This window comes from Paramormyrops kingsleyae, chromosome 25 (genome assembly GCF_048594095.1).
Source record: "Paramormyrops kingsleyae isolate MSU_618 chromosome 25, PKINGS_0.4, whole genome shotgun sequence".
NCBI lineage: Eukaryota > Metazoa > Chordata > Actinopteri > Osteoglossiformes > Mormyridae > Paramormyrops > Paramormyrops kingsleyae.
Genome location: NC_132821.1, coordinates 2119767 through 2137096, shown reverse-complemented (window position 1 = coordinate 2137096; position 17330 = coordinate 2119767). Strand labels below are relative to the sequence as shown.

At 45.2% G+C, this 17330-nt stretch overlaps 1 long non-coding RNA gene across 1 annotated transcript; it reads left to right on the top strand.

Annotated features, from left to right (window-relative positions):
* The first annotated feature begins 3961 nt into the window (after window positions 1–3961).
* LOC140583062 (uncharacterized) lies at window positions 3962–7200 on the top strand. The gene is made up of 6 exons (XR_011985853.1): window positions 3962–4438; window positions 4552–4802; window positions 5012–5089; window positions 5276–5347; window positions 5892–5987; window positions 6896–7200. It is a non-coding gene; the product is annotated as an uncharacterized lncRNA (long non-coding RNA).
* The last annotated feature ends 10130 nt before the right edge of the window (window positions 7201–17330 follow it).

Here is a 17330-nt window from a genome sequence, read left to right as displayed (position 1 = left end):
CTGATTGGCTGTAAAGTCCGCCAAGACGTCATGAAACAATGGGTTTGCGCTCATTTTGTAGTAGTCGCATGACGGGAGCGGTAAGTATTTTATTTCAAAATGGTAATATGAGTTTATCATACGATATAACTTTAATAATTGCTGTGGCCCACGTACCTGAGGCGAGTATAATTACAACGACCGGCGAGTACAAAAAAAATGTGGGGAAAAATGCATGTCCCATTATAACTAACTGTGATTTATCTGGGCTAATACATTGCTGAAGCACCACCCTGTATATATTTACAGCTCCAACAGTATGAAAAAAATCACGATATGATAACCGTATATCCAAACATCAGATTTCGATGTATCACGGATTTGTCACCGTAATAGTATGAGAAACGTAATATGTAATATTATAAGGACTAGTTTGGGAACCCTGTTGTCAAGATAAAAGTATTCTACCGGCCGAGAAACGTTAGAAAAGCTGCAAATAAACATTAGGGTATTGTTTCTGTTGTGGTAACTTTTCGCCACCAATACCGTTATTTTGGGATATGTGGATTAAGATTAATATATGCAATAAAAATTATTAAGGCTGAAGTGTAGCTCTTAGAACAGGTACCCCCCCACTTATCGTCTATTCGCGTTAACAACCGTGGCCTAAAATTACAATAAAAAATTATATCTGCGTTTTAATGTCAAATGTAGCGGCCGCTGTTTTTTAAAAACGCTCGGGCAGGCAGTAGGTAGCCAATACAGACACTGCACTCTACAGCACTGCCTGACGTATAATGTTATAATACTGTAGTGAACTGTAGTTAACCACATTTTACTTATTAATTGTTACGGATTTTTATGTGAATTGCTTATGCATACATTACTGTATTTTCTAAATGATTATGCTAATATTCGATCAAGGTCCAAGGATCAAGTGTTTTACAGAACGTAATGCTGACGTTAAACGGGGGATACCTGTAGCTGCAGTTGTCAGTGGGGAGGTAGAATGGTTTTTGCAAACATGGAATTTATAGCACTTCTTAGTATGGCATAGCAGGATCACATAAACAGCCACACCCTGACTCCCTGGACACAAAACTGTCCACGAATGCATTATGGTAGTAGTGTACAGGATTGATTGGATTAATTTGTATAGAGATAAGCGATCCACATATTTTTGTATATGAATCCAATCAGGTAAATATAATATAAAAACATCTAAAGGCAAATGTGTTTTATTTCCCCTCATTTTTCTTTTTCTTTCTTTTCACAGAAGTAACCCACACAACATATAAGGTACTTTAAATATGGATAGACGTAAGGTTAGGAAAAAAGCTGTGAAAAAAGTGAACATGTTTTTGGCATCGCTTGTGAGTGAGGATACAGAGGGCACTGAGACTGTGATGGAAGATTATCATACAATTGGTGATACCAGTGTAGATCAAGCCTATCCTTTCTATCCCAGTCAATCAGAGAGTGAGGGGGAGACCTCAGGGGAATGTGAGGATGATTATGCAGGTGGTGATATGGACAGTTTGTCATTGGTGGGCGCACTGAGTGACTGGGCTGTCCGGTTTGGTGTATCTTTAGTTGCTTTGTCTGCCCTTCTGGGAATTCTCAGAATACACCACCCATATCTACCCAAGGATGCCAGGACCCTACTCAAAACAAAAACCTTGTATAGTGTGCAGAATGTGGCTGGCGGTCATTACTATTATTTTGGCATTTTAAATAGCTTTGCCAAAACAATGGAGAGGATGTGGTCGAAAGTTACTGAGAGACATGTTTTTTCATTACAGCTCAATTTTGATGGTTTGCCACTCTTTAAAAGTTCTTGTGTTCAGTTCTGGCCAATCCTAGGGATGCTTCGGGGTTGCATGAAGAAACCAGTTGTCATTGCGCTTTTCTGCGGAACTTCAAAACCAAATTCCCTATGTGACTATTTGAGTGACCTTGTTCATGAACTTCAGGAGCTAAGCAAGGGGTTCCAGATCAGTGGAAAACATTTATTTCTTAACTGTCTCATCTGTTGTATGTGATGCTCCAGCTAGGGCATATATCAAAGGAATTAAGTCTCATACTGGTTACTCTGGTTGTGACAAATGCATCCAAGAAGGTGTTTATGTAAAGCACAGAATGACATTTCCTGAGGTAAATAGTCCACGTAGAACTGATTCCTCGTTTATCAGCTTGTCTGATGAGGGTCACCATGTCCAAAGCTCACCTTTAAAGGAGGTATCTATTGGAATGGTGTCATGTTTTCCACACGATTATATGCACTTGGTCTGCCTTGGGGTAATGCAAAAATTGTTAGATTTGTGGCTGACTGTAGGACCTCTCTGTTGTCGAGTTACTTCTCATCGGAGCGAACTAATCTCAAATTCACTCATTAGTATGAAAGATTACATTCCTGTAGACTTTGCTCGGAAACCTAGGAGATTGTCAGAGAGGCTAAGATGGAAGGCAACAGAATTAAGACAATTCTTGTTGTATACTGGTCCTGTGGTTCTTTCTGATGTGCTCTCCTTGCCAGTGTACAAAAATTTTATGTTGTTATCAGTTGCCATTTTTATACTTTCAAGTCCAGTGTTATGTCAGGCTCTGAATGATTTTGCCCACCATCTCCTGGTGTCGTTCGTGGAGCACTTCAGTCAGTTGTATGGTCCTGAACATGTAGTTTATAATGTTCATGGCCTGACTCATCTAAGTGAAGATGTGAAATTGCATGGAAATCTGGATTTAATTTCAGGATTTCCTTACGAGAACTACTTAGGGCAGATTAAGAAAATGATTAGAACCCCACATCATCCATTGTCACAGGTCATACGCAGAATTTCAGAAATAAACAATTGCCCAACAGATGATGAATTAGCACATGGAAAACAGATGTTGAAAAAAGAACACAAAGATGGCCCTATTCCGTCTTCTTTTCAGTTTCACCAAGTTCGTCAGTTTAAAGAAATTGTCCTAGATAATACAACATTAAATGTGTCTAAACACGGAGATAACTTTGTTAAGATTGATAATTGCATTGCGTTGGTTGTGAACATTCTGCAGTCACAAGGCAAAGTTTATGTTGTCTTTAAGGAATATCAGGAGAAGAAATCATTTTATGAGTATCCTATAAATTCGTGTGAACTTGGGATCTATGTGGTAGACAATCTATCATTGACTCTCAAAACAGCTGAACTTAATGTAGATAAATATGTCAGATTGCCATACAAAGGCAAATTTGTTGCAGTGCCCCTCCTGCATTTGAACAGGTGGAATTCTGGCAACAACTAAGGTTCCAACTACAAGACATCCATATGAATGTGTGTAGTTAATGACAAACTAAAATTTGGGGTTTGTAGTTTGAAGACACTCCAAATTATGTAGAGTTTATGCTGGTTTGTTAAGATTTGTAGTGCATTGATATTTGCTGTTAGGCTACAAGGGAAGCTTTTGTGTTTTATTTATTGTACACTCAGTGAAAAAAAAAAGTTAAGTACCCAGAAGTAGGGGTGCACCGATTGCAGTTTTCTGGCCGATCAACGATCACCGATCCTTAGACAACCTTACCTGCCGATCTCGATTTTTTTTTTGCCGATCTTGTTTCTTTCATAACTAAAAGACAATTACTTCAATGTTTCCATTTTTATTGAGTAAATTGATATGAATACTCACAAAACATGAGGTAGTGTCCTCAAATATAAATGAACATATAAATGAGCATTGCTGTTTGAACTACAAAATCATATTTTTTCTTCCAGACTTTAATTTCTCTAATTTTGTAAAAATGTATTGGGCTGGCGGGAGGGAGGCAGCCTGCACTGCACCTCTCTCGGGAATGGGAGAAAAGGCTGATTTAAAAGCATATAACTAAGATCGGTGGATCTCATGGGAATATGGTCGATTTCTGATCCCCTCAAATTAACGTGATCGAGGCCGATAGATCGGTGCGCCGATCGATCGGTGCACCCCTACCCAGAAGTAATGGATTTGGATGTAATTTGGTACACGTGCAGACCAGCCATAGGACCAGCAGTGTTCTGATGTCTGTGTGATCTGATATTATAATCATTGCAACACAGTCAAATGACCTTTCACCACGTCCAGATTCATTTCCACCACTCCGTCTGGGTGCTTAACTTTTTTTGTCACTGAGTATATTTTGTTTATTATCAACAGCTTTGTTCAAAATCGTGGAGTTTAAGGAGACAAATGAGGTAGAATTGGTCCCTGGTGTGTGGGTGAGAGATGGTGTCTGCCACTGGCCCCCCTATAAAGGAAAGCAGTTGGATTCAGCAATTAAGCATCAGGTAACTCCAGACCACAGCTGGATACAGTGGGAAGTCAGAGTGATGTTTATAACAGAGAGTTATGAGGAAGGGAGACGAAAATTACGGGAAGCTGAACAGCGTTCAGACCTCCAGTCAGAAGCTGAAGAGCCTGGGAAAAAGAAAAGGCGAAAAATGTATGTATACGGCTTTCAGTATTTATGTTTCTTAATTTTTTAATTGCTTCAAGAAAAAATGGTTTATTTCAAATGTTTTATAATGTTGATCAAAATGTTTTTTTTTTCTTAAGGCCAAGTAGCAGACTTATAGATGCCGCTAATGGTGCTTCAAGTGAGAGTGAAGAAGAAGCAGGACTGCAGCAGAGTGACAGACGTTTACCGGAGGCCCCACCAATCAGCCAAGTTAAAATTTTAACACCCTTGCAAAATACTAATACTGGAAGTCGCAGTACTTTTCCCTGGCTGAAGAATCCACCCCTCCCTCTGGAAACGATGTGGCAACCTATAGATGCCCTACGTGGAGAGCATGACCTAAACAAAAGTCAGTAACAGGAGTTTAGTGACCAGTACAAGACCCTGTATGGCTCGGCACTTCCCATATGTAGATGCATTTCCCCCTGCTTTTCTGTTTATTTTCTTAAGCAGATTTTTTTGATTATCCAGAAGTATACATTGAAGAATTTCCACCAGTTCATTATGTCACTTAAGTTATGGAATTGTCATTCCCCCTTGTGCTTTGTTTTTCTTAAGACCGTGCAGACTTGTTTTCCCCACCACCACCTCATCCAGAGCCTTCAAAAGTTCAGAAGTCCTGGATACCATCTGAAGGTAATATTCATATATTCATGAGTGTTACTTCTCAAAAAGATGTGTTATCTGCAAACTAAAATTTGATGTATATAATAGCATAATTAGCCAGTGTTACATTAGAAAGAGCATTTATTGTGCTGTGATGTTACCTTTTCATTTGTCATCACTAACACTGTGTAACAGGGCCATTGTTTTTGCCTTTAGTCAATCAGTTTCACCAAGACCATGCAAAACCTTGGACACCACCATCACAGCAGCAAAGGACTCCTGCTGAAGGCAAGTAACACGTGAGCAATTTTCTATTAGAAATGAAAGTTTTTTAAGGGTGGGCATTGTCAGCAAAAATATATTAGTATTTCTACATTGGTTGCCATTTCTACACTGCTTTGGTACTCATTCCTGAACCTTGTTCTAAGTATAAATATAACACTAGTGGGTATTCTCTGCAGTACACACTTTTCTAAGTGCTGGATTTAATTCTGAAAGTATAGAAATCACAAAATTTGTGTTGTGGATGTGGTAAACGTGTTTGAGAGTTGCTGTGGTACCTGAAATAATTATGTTTTAGTAACATTTACATCATGGTTGTCATTGATGGCAAATTGTATATTGGGTTTCTGAGGTTGAGGTACATTGATTGGATTGCAAGCATTGTTATACAAGCTAATCAATCGGTCTTCTACAATAATTTAATGTAGCAGCTTTCTAATAATTAAACATTAGCAATGCAGTTGACCTTGGATGCAGTTCACTGATGCAGATGAATCAAAAATAAATTACGTTAAAAATGTCTTCTGGTCTTTTTTCCTCTTCCCTCTAGTACCCCAATTTCCTCAAGGTAGTGCTAATTCATTTACCCAGCAACAATTTTTACAACATCCACCTAGAGTTCGGAGCAATCAAACTTCATCTGAAGGCAAGTTCCATAAATGTGTAATTTAATAATTTATTTATAAATTTTGTTCAATGGAAATAGTTTTCACACCTCCGGGTGAATTTATTCTCTGTGTGTGTGTGTGTGTGTGTGTGTGTGTGTGAGCGGGTTTACCTATCCTTATGGGGACACAATGTCCCCATAACGTGATAAATATCCGTTTTTTTTCCCTTATGGGGACCGGTTTTCTGGTCCCCATAAGGGAAAACTCTATTTTATAAAAATCGGTGACTGCTATGAAAAAACTAAAAATGCAAAAACTCTTGTATTTTGTTTTGTTACTTATGGTTATGGTTAGGGCAGGGTAGGGGTTAAGGTTGTCATAGTTAGCGTTAGCATTTTTCCCATTGAAATGAATTAGCGGTCCCCATAAGGATATGTTTACCCTACGTGTGTGTGTGTGTGTGTGTGCGTGCATGTTATTTTCAACATGCATACACACAACCAGCTAAATAGTCAATTACTCAAATACTACTTTCCTTTGCACAACCCCATTTATACATGCACAGTATACATACTGATTGTTCATTCATTTCTTGTGTTTCCAATGTGGATTTCATGTGTCGGTAAATATTTCATTTGTTAGCACCCTGTTGACTCTCTTACCGGTTGCTGTCTGTATCTTTGCAAAGAATTCAGATACATGAGAATACCTTCAAAACTTGGTCAGGACATTTAATGTTACTTTCTTTATAAAGTGAAGAGTAGGGTTTATGATTGACTAAATATCACATCACAGGGTGTACATTAGCTGCCAGCTGACACTGGCAAATATCACCTGGTATGGCTACTGACTACTGGAAAAATAATTGTCATTGTCAACATCTGATAAAATCTTGCTATCGATCAAACTTACTATAACATTGCAAATGCCTCTCTATGTGTTTCAGCACTAATTCGGGAAGTCCTAACAAAGCAAGAAATGATTCTTGAGCAACAGACATTTATTTTGCGTCTTCTTCAAGCACGGCAAAACACCCAGGATTGTCAAATTGAAGAAGGGCTTCTGCCGGTGCGTGATAAACAAGCACTACAAAATGTAGAAGTACAACTTGATAATGGAGAATTCAAAGAGAAATTGGTAAGTTTTTATATATCTTAAGCGGGGAATACCACTTTCTGTGGTCACTATTTTAAAGTTTAACAGCCACTTTTGGACTTTATGAATAACTTTTTTTAAAATATGCAAAGTGAACGTGTCCTGTTCCATCAGCCGTAAAGTTTGGTGTCACGCCCCGCTCCGTCCGCTCCCGATGTGTGCCACGCCCACCTCGTTACCTCGTGTTCAGCCCTAATTGTGATTGCCTGTGTCCTGTTAAGTCTAGCTTGTCTTGTGTATTTAGTCCTCGTCTGAGTCCGTCTTCCCGAGATTAGTCATTGTAGTGTCATGTGTTGGTCCTGTTTCCTTGTCTGTCAGCCTGTAAATAAACCCCGTTTGCCCGTCAGTCCGGCTCCATTCGCCTGCTTCCCTGCTCGCCTTAAGCCGAACGTGACAGAATGACTAATCTCGCAACCAAGCTCAGCGCTGTAGGGGCGGACCTCTCGATCGACGAAGAGGTGCTCCACTGGACCAACCTGTTGGAACTCCAAGACGATCCAGAGGCACGCCCGCTCGTAAAGGAGTGTTGGCAGCTCTTGAGAAAGAGAGACATTCTCGGTGAGAAACAGCTCCACGTGAGGGTGGAGGAACACCTCCGTCGGCTGAGGGAGAGAGCAGCTGTTTGGTTGTCCCCGCTGGGATATACCTCCTGGGAGCCGCCCCCCGACTCACCTTCGAGCGTCCTCTCCGTCCTGGGCAAGACGGCTAGAGCTCCAGCCTCCACCGCCACGCAAAAGACGCATCCTCCACAGCGCATGACTGAGCTTAAAGCGGCTTCGGCCGCTCAACCCCCTAGCTCCAGAAGGCACCGGCGTAAGCAACGCCGAACGCGGCGAGAAGGAGAGGCAGCCACCCCGACGCTCTTCCTGGGAGCCTGCTCGCTGCTCCCCGCCTGGGAGCTGCCCAGGGAGCATGACAGCTCACCACCCGCCTGGGATGACATCGCTGCTGCCCGCCTGGCCGGCTTCCCGCCGGAGAAGCCGCCTCCAGTGGAGGCGTACTTCTACCGGCCGGAGCGTCGGGGACTCGGCGGAATACGCCAGGTGCGAGACGCGATTCCCCGAGTCCCTAGAGCCCTTAAAGGGACAGCGGCAGCGCGCTCGGCATCCCTCCTGCCTGCTCCGGACCTGCATGCTCCGGACCTGCCCGCGGCACTGCCTGCTGCTGCCGCCGCCGATCTGCCCGCGGCTGCGCTGCCTGCTGCCGCCGCCGCCGCTCTGCCCGTGGCCCCGCCTGCTGCTGATGCCGCCGCTCTGCCCGCGGCACCGCCTGTTTTTGATGCCGCCGCTCTGCCTGCGGCACCGCCTGCTGCTGCAGCTGCCGCCGATCTGCCCGCGGCTGCGCTGCCTGCTGCCGCCGCCGATCTGCCCGCGGCTGCGCTGCCTGCTGCCGCCGCCGATCTGCCCGCGGCTGCGCTGCCTGCTGCCGCCGCCGATCTGCCCGCGGCTGCGCTGCCTGCTGCAGCTGCCGCCGCTCTGCCCGCGGCACCGCCTGCTGCAGCTTCCGCCGCTTTGCCAGCGGCTCCGCCGGTCCTGCCTGACCCGCTTGCCCTGCTTGTCCTGCCTGCTCCGGACCTGCATGCTCCGGACCTGCCCGCGGCTGCGCTGCCTGCTGCCGCCACCGATCTGCCCGCGGCTGCGCTGCCTGCTGCCGCCGCCGATCTGCCCGCGGCTGCGCTGCCTGCTGCCGCCGCCGGTCTGCCCGCGGCTGCGCTGCCTGCTGCCGCCGCCGGTCTGCCCGCGGCTGCGCTGCCCCCTGCTGGCCACATGAGGGCGGCGCCCGTTCTGCCGGCACCTGAACTGCCTGTCTCGCCTGTCCTGCCGGCTCCTGAACTGCCTGTCTCGCCTGTCCTGCCGGCTCCTGAACTGCCTGTCTCGCCTGTCCTGCCGGCTCCTGAACTGCCTGTCTCGCCTGTCCTGCCGGCTCTTGAACTGCCGGTTTCGCCCGGCCTGCCGGCTCTTGACCTGCCCGTCTCGCCCGTCCTGCCGGCTCCTGGACTGCCGGTTTCGCCCGTCCTGCCGGCTCCTGGACTGCCGGTTTCGCCTGTCCTGCCGGCTCCTGGACTGCCGGTTTCGCCTGTCCTGCCGGCTCCTGAACTGCCGGTTTCGCCTGTCCTGCCGGCTCCTGACCTACCGGTTTCGCCTGTCCTGCCCGGCCAGCCCTGCTCCTGCTCGCCTGTTCTGCCGGCGCCTAAACTGCCTGAGGTGGCCGCGGTTGCGCCCCCTGCTGGCCGCATGATGGTGGCGCCCGTCGAGGCGCCCCCTGCTGGCCGCGTGCTGGTGGCGCCCGCCGAGGCGCCTGCAGTGGCCCCTGCTCTGCCTGCAGCGCCCCCTGCTGGTCGCGTGCTGGCGGCGCCCGCTGAGGCGCCCCCTGCTGACCGTATGCCCGAGGCGCCCTTACCCCGGCAAGGCCGACGCCCCCCAGGACCCCGCCTGTCAGTGTCCCGAAAGGGACGAGGCCATAGACGTGGGGCCCGGTTCCCGCCCGCCCTGCCCCCTGGCTCGCCCTTGCTCGCCTTGGCTGGGGCTCCGGGACCACCTACGGTTCCTCCGGCTCGGGGTCGGCGGCACTCGCACTAACACAAATAATTATGCTTTTAGCAGAAATTTCATAATTTTGTTTTTGTTTGCTGCTTCGTTACCATCTACACCATCTATACAAATGAGGCCATGGAGTGTCTCTTTCCTTTTTGCAAGGCAACACAATGTAATCTGTGCAAAAACAGTGGGTATGGCAACACATATATTACAGTAAAACATTTGCATTTATTCATTTAGCAGTCACTTATATCCAAAGCTACTCACAGTGAAGTACTGTATCTACAGTTGGGGTCAAGGGCCTTGCTCAGGGGACCAATGGTGGCACCCCCTGGGAATGAACTCCTGCCGCCATGGAAGAAATGTGATAGGAAGAAGAGCCACCATTGATGCTCCAGGCCAGAGGGGCGCTAACATCACCATGTGTGCAGCAGTATCTGCAGACGGGCTGCACCTGCACAGGGCTGTAACTGACACATACAACACAGCCCTGCAGCAGTATCTGCAGACGGGCTGCACCTGCACAGGGCTGTAACTGGCCCATACAACTCAGCCCTCCTGGTTACTTTTCTTGATGAACTGTGGGAAAAACTTACTGCCCCAAGAGATCAAGAAAGGCAAAATTTACCAACATCTGCGATTGTATGGGACAATGTGTCACGATCGGGTTGACGGCAAGCAGGGAAGCAGGGGAGAGGAGCCAGGAAGTAGGTGGAAACGGGGATTTATTCGGGAAGCAGGACCGGGGAAGCAGCACCGGGGAAACACGACGGTTAACAGCAACATCAATGACCAGACTGGGGATACAAACGGAAACGCGGACTAAATACACTGAACTAATGACAACAATCCGAAACAGCTGTAAAACACTGGGATTCCACAAGAGGTTAACGAGGGGTGTGGCACACATTAGGATCGGACGGAGCGGGGTGTGACACAATGTGGCCTTTCAGCACTCTGGACAGGTCACTGCATGGTTTACAGACCACCCCAGGATGATGCCATTATTCCTGCCACCCTACTCACCTTTCCTCAACCCAATTGAGGAATTTTTTTCTGCATGGAGATGGAAAGTGTGTGACCACCTCCCACATGACCATATGTCATTACTAGAGGCAATGGTGGCTGGGTGTATGGACATAACTGCAGAGGGCATCCAGGGCTGGATAAGACACTCTAAGAGATTCTTTCCTAGGTGTATGGCAGAGGACAACATCTGATGTGATGTTGACGAAAATCTATGGCCAAATGCTGAGGACAGAATGGATTAGACCAGTCCAACAGTTCACACGTTCTGAGCCATTGATAGACAGGACTTGTATTTTTTGTTGGTGTAATTGATCGTATTTTTATTTTATTTATTTTTTTATTGGGGGGGGGTGGGGGTAATACAGTAGATATTGCACTGTGTGGACAAAAAAAATGAAGTCCACTGAATTACACTGTTGCATTTGAGATTCATTTATTTATCATGTATTTATACATTACAGTAAAACATGGCTCCTTGGTTTCTATTACAGTAAAACACTCAGTATAGTTTTACTGTAGATTTACTATACTCAATTGTAACAAACTTTCTCCATCTGTTAGGCATTGCAGCATTTCAGAATTGGTTGGTATTACAATTTTTACACACAAAAGTAGTTCTTGTTTATTTGATTTTTACAATGCAACATGAACATAATTCGTGCCAAACTGGAGGATACAGCCACACTTTATATATGCAATTTGCAATGCTGAAAGTTGTTAGTGTTTTTTAGCTAATTGAACATTGAGTGCCCCAGTAGTGTTGTTGGGTGACAGCATTTGTCATGGTTATGGCAGCATATGAGTCACTTTTGGGTGAATTGTGAAACGTTTTGGTGGTTACATTACAATGACAAATACACATTTTACTACTCGGAAATTATAGTTTTTATAAAAAAAAATGTTTTTTTTTTCTAAATGTAAAGGATTATATACTGTATTGACATAGCTGAGGTTGTGCTGAACAAATGATACCAAACACCTGCATGTAACACCGTTTGTAAGGTGAAATTAAAGGGGAAAAACAAAAGTAGCCAAAACGTCCATTTTATACCCTAGGCCTTTATGGTTAAAACAGATTGCTGTATAATATGGAGTTACAGCACAAGGTTTGTGTGTTGAGAAATTAAATCTCTCACTTATGAAGCCTTGCCCACTGATGCCTGCCTTCCAACCAATCAAGTGTAAAGGACAAGATTTATTGGTTGGTTTTGGCCATCCGTCAACATTTACTACGCTCTCATTGGCTCTAGCTACATTTTGTTGCAAAGAGCGCGAAGAGGAATAACGGATAAGCGTTTCGAGCGATGCCATTTCAAGCGAAGAGGCAAGTCAAGGTGAGCTTACAAATGCATTTCTTTAATTTGTACAGAATACCCTTCACTAAGAAATAATTTAGTATTTTAGCTGTAACTATGCTGTTACATCTTTCCCCGCTTCGTCCGTAAAGCGAGAATAAAACAAACATCATGTTTGCTACTTGGCATCGTACGTATTGTGCTAACTCTCCCAGCGCAGATTGACTCCCTGTCAGTGTCGCCAACATTATGAATATAGCCACTTTGTCGATATACTTAGCAACTTTTTTCTAGCCAAAAATCTAGCGACTTTTTCTGGTGTTATTGGATACTTTGGGAGACTCTGACGTGAATTAAAGCGCGTATCGTTATTACTGTTCTCAAGGAGCAGCGGGTGCTGCAGTGGATATCTCCCCTGACAAAGCACTCACAGGCGGACAGTCCTAGCGCAGCAGTCACTCCCTGCGTAGTAATGGCCATTTCGCGAAAGAATCGTTTTTTAACTCGGTTTTTTAGTGAATTGAACGAATCAATTTTTTTATTGTGAATAGTCAAGCTGAACATTTTTGTTGAACACCAGCACTATCTTTCAGTCAAATGACGTAACCTTGCGAAAGATTTATTATCCGATCCCATGATTCGTTGAGTCAAATGGTCAGGCCCAAAAAAATGACGAAAAAAAGTGAATCATAGAATCGGTTTTAGAATCGATTCATTACAACAGACAGTTCGAAAGAATCGAATCAGTTAACTGAGCCGAACTCCCCCATCACTACTCCTGCGCGTCCAATGAATTGCGCTTGCGCCATCATTTATTCACATTAGGCGATTACGTCAATTTGGGACTTTTAGCTTGCAGCCAATAGCGACTTTACTTACTGAAGAGTTGGCAACAGTGTGCCCTGTTCCCGCTCGCTTAGTAGCAGTTGACGCACATTCCCAACTAGCTGCTAATGTATATCTGGCTAGGTATAGATATATTTTTCATAAAATATGGCAACTGTAAAGTGAATCATTATTACTCAATTATTGCATTATTATAATTAATCCAAATTTTTCTTGAAGGGCTGTGTTTAGATTTGGCACTTGAAGCAGAACAGGGGTGTAAGTGACATGGAAGGGAACTGGGCTTACAATGAGCGGAGCAATATGAGAAGACGAGCACTGAAAAAGGTACAAAAACTTGTGGAATCATTAGAAAATGGCCAGGATAATGTGAATTCTGATAGAAATGTGGAGGTTTCAGGTGGGTGTGAAGCGGTGCACACTGATAGTGAAGAAGAGAGTGCACTTAGTCTAACTATGGAGGCAGAACATAGGTTTGATGATTCTGATGAGATGGACATGGATCAAACAGATGCATGCACAGGGGTAGAATTACTTTGTTCGGGGGGGCACAGCAATGTTTGCCTTTTATCCCCTCAAATATAGGAGGGCGCTAAGGCATTTTCCCGTAGGTTCGGAGGGCACCAAGGCAATCAAGAATTACTGGCCAGGGCACTGAGGCAAAAAGGTATATAGCCGGACGCATGAAATATTTAGCATTCTGACATTTTCAAGGGCAATAAATGCATTAGCACCCTGTGAAATAGTGTTAGACTAGCTATTGAAAAAAAGATGCTGTTGCCTACATTCACCTACTCAGTAATGACAAAATGTTTATGAAAAAAAACAGAACCAGCTATTGTCAGTGATAAAAACTTTAATTTAATGAACATTATTTTTACTGAGACATTGACACTAACATGACTAACAGAACTTCAAAATAATGCATGAGTGACCATATTCAAGCCAACTAACTAACACTCGCTAACTGTCCCGCCCAGTGCCGCGAGCCACTACGAACTGTTCCGCGACAGCAGCTGCAGGACAGTACAGTTTTTGCTCTAACTCCTTCTTCGTTTTCACTAAAATTCAATGCACATCTGGTATCAATTATTTCAATCTGTTATGTTGCGTGGTAACTGACTGGAGTGGTAAAAGCAGGGTAAGGAGTAACGAAATCAGACACAGCACGGCAGCATGGTATTTCAAGTCTCTCTGTATTCTTCTTCTGGGGAAGCACACACAGCGAGCCAAAACCCTTGCCCTCTGTCGCCACCTATTGGCGAATGTACAGAACACAACATATCTCCCCCTCACTTAAGAATTACACTGCTAGAAGGCAAGCAACAACAAAATACTTCACTGTACACGGAGTGCTCTTAAGAATCAAGTGTATAAGTCTGAGTATCACATTATAACACCCATGAATAGGCATAACAGAGGTAACTGTACAATGCACACATGGAACAATTCTCCAGACTTAGACGCAAAATAGAATTAGCAAAAAAAGAACAGCAAAACTTAACATCCTACTGTACTATAAGAAGATATTGGACTACCAATAATGAGCATTTGCACAGACAACATTACACTCACCTAAAGGATTATTAGGAACACCATACTAATACGGTGTTTGACCCCCTTTCGCCTTCAGAACTGCCTTAATTCTACGTGGCATTGATTCAACAAGGTGCTGAAAGCATTCTTTAGAAATGTTGGCCCATATTGATAGGATAGCATCTTGCAGTTGATAGAGATTTGTGGGATGCACATCCAGGGCACAAAGCTCCCGTTCCACCACATCCCAAAGATGCTCTATTGGGTTGAGATCTGGTGACTGTGGGGGCCATTGTAGTACAGTGAACTCATTGTCATGTTCAAGAAACCAATTTGAAATGATTCGAGCTTTGTGACATGGTGCATTATCCTGCTGGAAGTAGCCATCAGAGGATGGGTACATGGTGGTCATAAAGGGATGGACATGGTCAGAAACAATGCTCAGGTAGGCCTTGGCATTTAAACGATGCCCAATTGGCACTAAGGGGCCTAAAGTGTGCCAAGAAAACATCCCCCACACCATTACACCACCACCACCAGCCTGCACAGTGGTAACAAAGCATGATGGATCCATGTTCTCATTCTGTTTGCGCCAAATTCTGACTCTACCATTTGAATGTCTCAACAGAAATCCAGGCTCATCAGACCAGGCAACATTTTTCCAGTCTTCAACTGTCCAATTTTGGTGAGCTCGTGCAAATTGTAGCCTCTTTTTCCTATTTTTAGTGGAGATGAGTGGTACCCGGTGGGGTCTTCTGCTGTTGTAGCCCATCCGCCTCAAGGTTGTGCGTGTTGTGGCTTCACAAATGCTTTGCTGCATAACTCGGTTGTAACGAGTGGTTATTTCAGTCAAAGTTGCTCTTCTATCAGCTTGAATCAGTCGGCCCATTCTCCTCTGACCTCTAGCATCAACAAGGCATTTTCGCCCACAGGACTGCCGCATACTGGATGTTTTTCCCTTTGCACACCATTCTTTGTAAACCCTAGAAATGGTTGTGCGTGAAAATCCCAGTAACTGAGCAGATTGTGAAATACTCAGACCGGCCCGTCTGGCACCAACAACCATGCCACGCTCAAAATTGCTTAAATCACCTTTCTTTCCCATTCTGACATTCAGTTTGGAGTTCAGGAGATTGTCTTGACCAGGACCACACCCCTAAATGCATTGAAGCAACTGCCATGTGATTGGTTGATTAGATAATTGCATTAATGAGAAATTGAACAGGTGTTCCTAATAATCCTTTAGGTGAGTGTACATTAAGTCGCTGGGTGTTGTAATACGTGTGTAATCACAAGCTTAAGTCACATAGTCTTTGAACCAGCGTGGGGGTTGTCTGACACGAGCAGGAATTGTGAGTGGCCTCGATATCCGGACGGTCAGGATCAGGAACAGGCACATCTGTACGCCCATCATGTGACAAGCTGATGAACTTCTCAGACGCAGAAGGTACTTGGAATTTGGTTAGGTGCGATGCATGCCATTTCTTGCCATCAGCCAGTAGGTAGGTACTCAGGCCTACTTTCTCTTTTATTTCCAACGGCTGGGAATAGCGGGGATGAGCTTTTGGAATGTGGTGAGGCCTTAAGATGCGCACCCTGTCTCCCTTTTCGAAAATTGGAAGGCGTGCTCCACGACTGGAGTCGGTGTAGGTCTTCATTTTGCACTGTTTCAAGGATACATGCCGATGAAGTGCAGCGGTGTCTGTGGTGGCTGGAGGTGGTGGGAGGACATGAAGGCGTGTGCGCATTTTTCTACCGTGCAACAACTCAAAAGGAGACAATCCAGTAGTGGCATGTGGAGTGGCACGGAACACTTGTAGGAATTCTGTAACTGTAACTTTCCACGGCTGATGTTGCAGAATAAGACTGGATAGACGCTCTCAGTGTACGGTGAAAGCGTTCGACCGCACCATTAGCAGCCGGATGGTAGACTGCCTTACGTATGTGCTTAATGTCACGATCTCTCAGGAAGGCAGCAAATTCTGAAGACAAGAATTGGGGACCATTGTCTGATACGATGGTCCTAGGGTTGCCTAGTCTGCTGAACACTGAGGTGAGGAAAGAAATAATGTTAGTTGTTGTGGCAGAGGGTGTAAAAGCTACCTCTGGCCACTTACTGTGGTAGTCCACCAGTGTGATAGCAAAGCGGCAACCTGGGGCGGCAGTCTCAAATGGGCCAACCACATCAATGCCAAGTTTTTTCCAAGGCTCTGATGGGAAAGGCACTGGCTGTAGTGGAGCAGCAGAAGGAGTAGCAGCCTTATCCGAAGACTGGCAAAGGTAGCAGTTCTTAACCTGAGCAGCCACAAGATCATCCATATCTGGCCACCAGTATACGTCACGGAGGCGCTGTTTGGTTCTCACAATTCCTTGATGTCCTTCATGAGCCAGGTCAACCAGGGTGTGGCGCAAAGCAACAGGAACAACGAGTTGGAAAGCACGGAAAATAAAATCACCTTGCACAGACAGTTCATGGCGAAGTTTGACATAAGGGCGTAAAGCAGCACTTACAGCAGCCATGGAAGGAGGCCAGCCATCAGCCATCTGTTCAACCAATGAACAGAGCTCAGGACAGGAAGCAGAAGCAGCAGCGAATTCTTTAGTGGAGACTGCAGGTAGGCGATCTGCAGATAGCATAGCTACAAACTCGGGTTCAATGACAATGTCCCCTGTGGCAGCAGGTAAGGGCAGACGGGAAAGACAATCAGCTGTGTTGAGACAATCAGCTGTGTTGTTCTTTGAACCAGGTAAGTAGGCAACGTCATATGTGAAACACAGCAGTCGCGCGGCCCAGCGCACAATTCGCATACCAGCACGGTCAGCACCTTTAGTGGTCAGGAGAGTAGTCAGGGCTCTGTGGTCGGTACGCAATGTGAATTTTTGGCCCCACAAGTAGGTCCTCCATTTCTCCACAGCCCAGACACATCCAAGAGCTTCCTTTTCTACTACTGAGTATTTACGTTCAGCAGGAGTAAGGGTCCTT